Genomic DNA, 7,500 nt, shown 5'->3' on the forward strand with positions numbered 1-7,500 from the left:
ATTGACATTTTTCCCTCATGCGTGAATCACTACAACGACTAATTACAGTTGGTCTGAGTCCCATTAAGGGACTAAAACCGTTTCCCCATAAGAAAAGCATTGGATCCGTGCAGGTGGTTTTTTCTTTTATATTTTAAAAATATTTCCAACGACCTCAGTGCATTCATATTACCAGAGTGTCATAGGTGAAAGTGTGGAGAATTTTTTAATGTCATACCTTTTCGACGAAGGCACTTCATCACCTTTCTTACGGATTTTTTCTCCGCCAAAGGCAGAGGTTCGATCAACAATGGACATCTCCGTGGCAACCACGCCATGATAAGCAGGCATGTTAGCATCATTAGCGTACGGGTAATGTACTCGGAGCACGCACAGAGGAGGAATTCGTTCTAATACTCGGTTAGACGTGGTAATACCTGAAGGAATCATACCTTGACCTAACTGCTTCACATTTCAAAACCAGCTGATGCAACGCCTGAGAGGTGGTGCGCCCTGCCGGCGGCATGTGAAGTACCTTCAAGGACATCTCGGCATCATGTAAGTAACGGTTCCTTGGCCCAAGAAATGAGGATTAAGAAAACGTCGTCACATTCAAAATTCTTCAGTGCTTTACCTCACATTGGTACATATTATTTACACCTGGGCAGTAAGTCACAGACCGTAAGGAATTTAATACGGGATAAGGCTGACGTTGCAAATGAAAATGTGTCACCTTTCCGGGTGCAGAATTCCACTGAGAATTTGAATGTACACAGTACAGACATCCGTCCGAATGGCCAGAGTTTTCATAAATGATGTAAGGACGTGGAATTACCTTCAGACTCTTCAGGAAGCCGTATGAGTCTCTCCTTCAGAATAGCATTTCAATCCGTGGAGAGAATTAGTCGTTCAATTTTTAAAAATTATTACAGCGGGCCTGTTCATTGCCAAATAATACAGTAAGGAGGACGAAGAAAAGAGCAATTTTTTAATATATATTTGCTGGCAACATATTCATTGCTTTCTTCCGTACCCCAGAGCAGCCCGCTCGCATCGCACGAATGCACGGCAGGAACTCATCCTCTTTGTGCTCACTTTTTTAATACTTCATGGATAAACAGTGCCCTGAAATTTCGGAATAACACATGACATATATTAAGGTACATAACCACACATCTGATATACGACCGAAGGTCGTGGGAATGGCTTGAGTGTCATAGCGGGACCACAAGCGTTTCTCCGTAAGGAAACCTTGGCATTCCGTGCAGGCCGTTACTCTTCGAATTTTTAAAAATAGTTACATTGGGCCAGGAGATATATAAATGGTGCAGTTGCAGGGTGTAAAGTATGAAGAATATTTACACACCATATATGTTTAACCTAGGTACTTCCTTACCACGTATAAAATGGTCAACGTGCAGTCAACCCCTGGGATCGTGAATAGGCCACCCGCATTACCCATAAGAAAAGCATTGCGAAGTCGACTCTAGCTTTCGACACCGTTTTCAGCACTGGCAAAGGGGATAATGACCTCATATTTTAAACACACATGCTTCATAGAATGATGTATTTCACCACAATATCCTTTTCCCGCCTCCTGTTCGTGAAAACGGCCTCGGACCTCCAAACGTGAACAGTTTTCATTCCTATAACAAATGGATTGGGAAACGTGCATAGGGTTTTTGTATGAATTTAAAAAAATACTTGTAATCGGCGTTAGACCAAGTAAATGACTGGGTTACAAGGCTAAAGGAATGAGGAATGGGAAATGATAATATTTTTCATTCATAGTGAATCCATAACGCTACTTTAAATTTTTCTCCAAACCCCTGGTTTCCTCACCCATATTCCCCGTAAGGAATGCATTGCGTGGAAGACTGATATTGCAACGACTAATTTTCGTACTTTTAATTGGATTATACCAATGGAATCATGAAGATACGTTCGAAATACATTTAAGGAAAGGAATACGCATTATTTTCCGGCCCCTGCTCGTGAAAACGGTTTGGGGGCCCTTAACATGTCATGGCCTTTCCCCATAAGAAAAGGTGTTGGATAGGTACCGTGCAGTGGGTTTTTCTATTAAATTTCAAAAATGCTTTTATTCACAGTTAGACCTACTAAATGACTGAGATGGAAGGCTTAAGGAATGAGGAGTGTTTAAGGATAATACTTATGATTCATAGGCAATCCAAAAACTTACCTTTGCACATTTCCAAACTCCCGGATAGCGCAGCCATATTCGCCGTAAGGAAAGCATGGCGTGGCAGAGTGATGCTGCAATGAATAATTTTGGTACTTAAACTTGGATTATTGGAACGTAATTTGGAAGGTTGATAGGAAATATATTAAAATAATGTAATACGCATTCCATTTTCGTCCATCGGTCGTGTAAACGGCCTCGGGGCCCTCAACGTGTCGTGACGTTACCCCGTAAGAAAAGCATTGGATCCGTGCAGATGGTTTTTCTTTTAAATTTTAAAAATATTTTCAACGACCTCAATGCTTTCTCATTACCACTGCATCAAAGGTTAGGGTGTGCAGAATTTTTTAATGCCATACCTTTTCGACGAAGGCACTTCGTCACCTCTCTTACGGACCTTTTCTCCATAAAAAGGGCAGTTTTTCTGAGGTTCGATCAACAATGGACATCTCCGTGGCAACCAAACCATAGTAAACAGGCATGTTAGCACATTTTGCGTAGGGGAAAGGTACTCGGAGCAGGCACTGAGGAGGGATTCCTTCTAATACTCGGTTAGACATTGTATTATCTGAGGGAGGCATGAGCCGTATGAGTCTCTCCTTAAGGGAACCGTAGCATTCCGTGAAGGCCGTTACTCTTCGATTTTTTAAAAATAGTTGCCATGGGCCTGGCGGTCTATGAATGGTACAGTTACAAGGCGTAAAGATTGAAGAATAGTTACATACCATACCTGTTTAACGTAGGTACTCTCGTACCACCTATTTAACCGTCAATGTTCAGTCAACCCCTGGGAGCGTGAATAGGCCACCCGCATTACCCATAAGGAAAGCATTGCGAAGTCGACTCTAGCTTAAGACACCTTTTTCAGTATTTGCAAAGGGAGTATTGGGCTAAAATTTTGAACATAAAAGCTTCATAGATTGAAGTGTTTTTACACAACAGCCTTTTCCGCCTACCTGTCGTGAAAACGGTGTCCGGCCTCCAAACGTGAAGCGTATTTCACCCACAAGGAAATCATTAGGAATCCGTGCAGTGGGATTTTCTACGAATTTTAAAAAATACCTGTAATCGGCGTTAGACCAAACAAATGGCTCGGTTACAAGGGTAGGATAATGAGGAATGTTGGGGGATAATACTTTTTTAATCATAGTCAATCCGTAACCGAACATAAATTTTTTCCAAACCCCTGGTTTCCACACCCCTATTTCCCGTAAGGGAAGCATGGCGTGGCATATTAACGTTGTATTGACTTTTTATACAACTTTTAATTGGAATATTGGAATGAAATTTTGAAGATACATTGGAAATACATTAAAGCGATGGAATACGCTTTCCATTTCCGTCCATCGCTCGCGAAAACGGCCTCGGGGCCCTCAACGTGCCATGACCGTTTTCCCATAAGAAAAGCATTGCATTCCGTGCAGATGGTTTTTCTTTTAAATTAAAAAAATATTTTTAATGGCCTCAACGCTTTCTTAACACCACAGTGTCAAAGGTTGAAGCTTGGAGATTTTTTTAATACCATTCCGCTTCTTCGTAGCCAGTTCGTTACCTTTCCTATGTACTTTCTCTCCGCCAAAGCATGTATTTTCAACGTTCGACCAACAATGGGTCTTTGCCGTGGCAACCACACCACGAAAAGCTCTATTAGTTAGCGGGTAATGAACGCGGAGCACACACTGAGGAGGTTTTTGTGCAAATACTCGGTAAAACACGGTATTATTTGAAGGAAGCATACCGAGAGAGAACGATTTAACGTCTCATAGACAGCTGATTGATGCAACGTCCGAGAGGTGGTGCCCCCAGCGGCGGCTACGGAACTATCAGCTACAGGTGAGCTTGGAGCATCAGGCAATTAGCCCACGACAAGATAGTTAACGTTTATTTGCTGTAATTACTCTTCGCGTAGGCTGTAACGTGTGATCCTTTATATTTCCTTATGTGCAACAAATTTCCACACTTACTGTGTCGTGTGTGTTGCAGAAAATTCGTCCAAGTGAAGTGTTGTTTTGATCAGTGCATTTTGAAGTTGTTTTCTGAAAGTTATAAAGTAATGCGTGTGACCGTGAAGTGAGGTAGTGCGCAAGTGATTACGCGATCAAGTTTTAAATGCATGTGTACACCAGAGTTTATTATTTATGTAGTGTAGTTGCATGTTAAGAAATATTGTGTTACATTTAACAGCCACATACTCAACACAGGGTTCCCAGAATTGCATGTTGACATCATCACAACTTTGTGAACACTTTGATTAAAGTGGGAAGGTGCTTCGATACGGGTTTTAGGTTACTACACATTCATTTGCTGGTAGACATTGTGAAACCCTCGTAGTTGTTTCAAATTACTCAAGGTCAAATACATGTACACAATGTAGGATGCCAGAAAGAACGTGAGAAGAGAAGCGGAAATGACAAAAACATTTTAAAACATATGATATCCTCAGGGGATCATTCCTTTCAAAATAACCGTCAACTTAACAAAGTATACATATGAGTCGTGTCTGCCATACACCCATTGTACACTTTTAAAAATTGGGTATAAAGTGTAATTGCCATCGGATTCCGGTCAGATACGTTTTGAAACGTTCGTAAAAATACGAGAAATATTTCAAAGGGGTTTCGTTGCGGTATATTAACAATTTTCGAATATATTACATGACTTCTGTTCGCCATACACCCAGGAGAGAGATTAAAAAATCAACAATCCGGCGTTAAAAATTTATTTGCCCTCGGTTTTCGATCAGACAACTTTTCAAACGTTCCGAATAATACTACAAATGCGTCAGTAAAATTTCAGTGTGATTACTGCATAACTTTCCAAAATATTGCATGATTTGTGGTTGCCATACACCCAGGACACACATTCAGAATCAACCATCCTGAGGGAAAAAAGTATTTCTCATCGGATTTCGGTCAGAGTACTTTTAAAACGTTCGGAATGACATAATAAGTATTTCTATAGAGTTTCAGCACGATTAAGGTACTAGTTTTGAAAATATTTCATGATTTGTGGTTGCCATACACCCAGGACACACATTCATAATCAACCATCCTGAGGGAAAAAAGTATTTCTCATCGGATTTCGGTCAGAGTACTTTTAAAACGTTCGGAATATCATAATAAGTATTTACATAGAGTTTCAGCACGATTAAGTTACAAGTTTTGAAAATATTTCATGATTTGTGGTTGCCATGCACCCAAAAAAAGGCATTCAAAATCAGCCAACCGGAGTTTAAAACTTATTTCTCATCGGATTTCGGTCAGAGTACTTTTAAAACGTTCGAAATATCATAATAAGTATTCACATAGAGTTTCAGCACGATTAAGTTACAAGTTTTGAAAATATTTCATGATTTGTGGTTGCCATACACCCAGGACACACATTCAGAATCAACCATCCTGAGGGAAAAAAGTATTTCTCATCGGATTTCGGTCAGAGTACTTTTAAAACGTTCGGAATAACATAATAAGTATTTCTATAGAGTTTCAGCACGATTAAGGTACTAGTTTTGAAAATATTTCATGATTTGTGGTTGCCATACACCCAGGACACACATTCAGAATCAACCATCCTGAGGGAAAAAAGTATTTCTCAACGGATTTCGGTCAGAGTACTTTTAAAACGTTCGGAATAACATAATAAGTATTTCTATAGAGTTTCAGCACGATTAAGTTACAAGTTTTGAAAATATTTCATGATTTGTGGTTGCCATGCACCCAAAAAAAGGCATTCAAAATCAGCCAACCGGAGTTTAAAACTTATTTCTCATCGGATTTCGGTCAGAGTACTTTTAAAACGTTCGGAATAACATAATAAGTATTTCTATAGAGTTTCAGCACGATTAAGTCACAAGTTTTGAAAATATTTCATGATTTGTGGTTGCCATACACCCAGGACACACATTCAGAATCAACCATCCTGAGGGAAAAAAGTATTTCTCATCGGATTTCGGTCAGAGTACTTTTAAAACGTTCGGAATAACATAGTAAGTATTTCTATAGAGTTTCAGCACGTTTAAGTTACAAGTTTTGAAAATATGTCATGATTTGTGGTTACCATGCACCCAAAAAAAGGCATTCAAAATCAGCCAACCGGAGTTTAAAACTTATTTCTCATCGGATTTCGGTCAGAGTACTTTTAAAACGTTTGGAATAACATAATAAGTATTTCTATAGAGTTTCAGCACGATTAAGTTACAAGTTTTGAAAATATTTCATGATTTGTGGTTGCCATGCACCCAAAAAAAGGCATTCAAAATCAGCCAACCGGAGTTTAAAACTTATTTCTCATCGGATTTCGGTCAGAGTACTTTTAAAACGTTTGGAATAACATAATAAGTATTTCTATAGAGTTTCAGCACGATTAAGTTACAAGTTTTGAAAATATTTCATGATTTGTGGTTGCCATGCACCCAAAAAAAGGCATTCAAAATCAGCCAACCGGAGTTTAAAACTTATTTCTCATCGGATTTCGGTCAGAGTACTTTTAAAACGTTCGGAATAACATAATAAGTATATCTATAGAGTTTCAGCACGATTAAGTTACAAGTTTTGAAAATATTTCATGATTTGTGGTTGCCATACACCCAGGACACACATTCAGAATCAACCATCCTGAGGGAAAAAAGTATTTCTCATCGGATTTCGGTCAGAGTACTTTTAAAACGTTCGAAATATCATAATAAGTATTTACATAGAGTTTCAGCACGATTAAGTTACAAGTTTTGAAAATATTGCATGATTTGTGGTGGCCATACACACAGGAGACACATTCAAAATCAGCCATCCGGAGTTAAAATTTTATTTCTCTTCGGGTTGCGATCAGAATACTTTTAAAACGTTCGGAGTAACATGATAAATATTTTAATAGAGTTTCAGCACGATTAAGTTACAAGTTTTGTAAATATTACATGATATGTGGTTGCCATGCACCCGAGAAAAACATTCAATGTCTGCCAACCGGAGTAAAAAAAATTATTTCTCCTCGGATTTTGGGTACTTAACTTGTAAAACATTCGGAATAACATTACAAATATTTCAGTATAGTTTTATTGTGACAGAATTACAACTTTGGGAAATATCCTAGGATTTGTGGTTGTATTACACACATGAAACACCTTTCAAAATCAAAAGTTGGGCGTAAAAAAATTAAATGTCATCTGATTTTGATGGTATGCGTTGTGAAACGTTCTTTAATAATTGAAAATAGTTATGTAGATTTTCTGTGCGACTGATTTACAATTTATAAAAATATTGTATTAATTTTTGATGGCGTAATCCTAGAAGAACGTTCAACGGGAACAATCTGCCTTATCAGCC

The sequence above is a fragment of the Ischnura elegans genome, unplaced genomic scaffold, assembly GCF_921293095.1.
Source record: "Ischnura elegans unplaced genomic scaffold, ioIscEleg1.1, whole genome shotgun sequence".
NCBI lineage: Eukaryota > Metazoa > Arthropoda > Insecta > Odonata > Coenagrionidae > Ischnura > Ischnura elegans.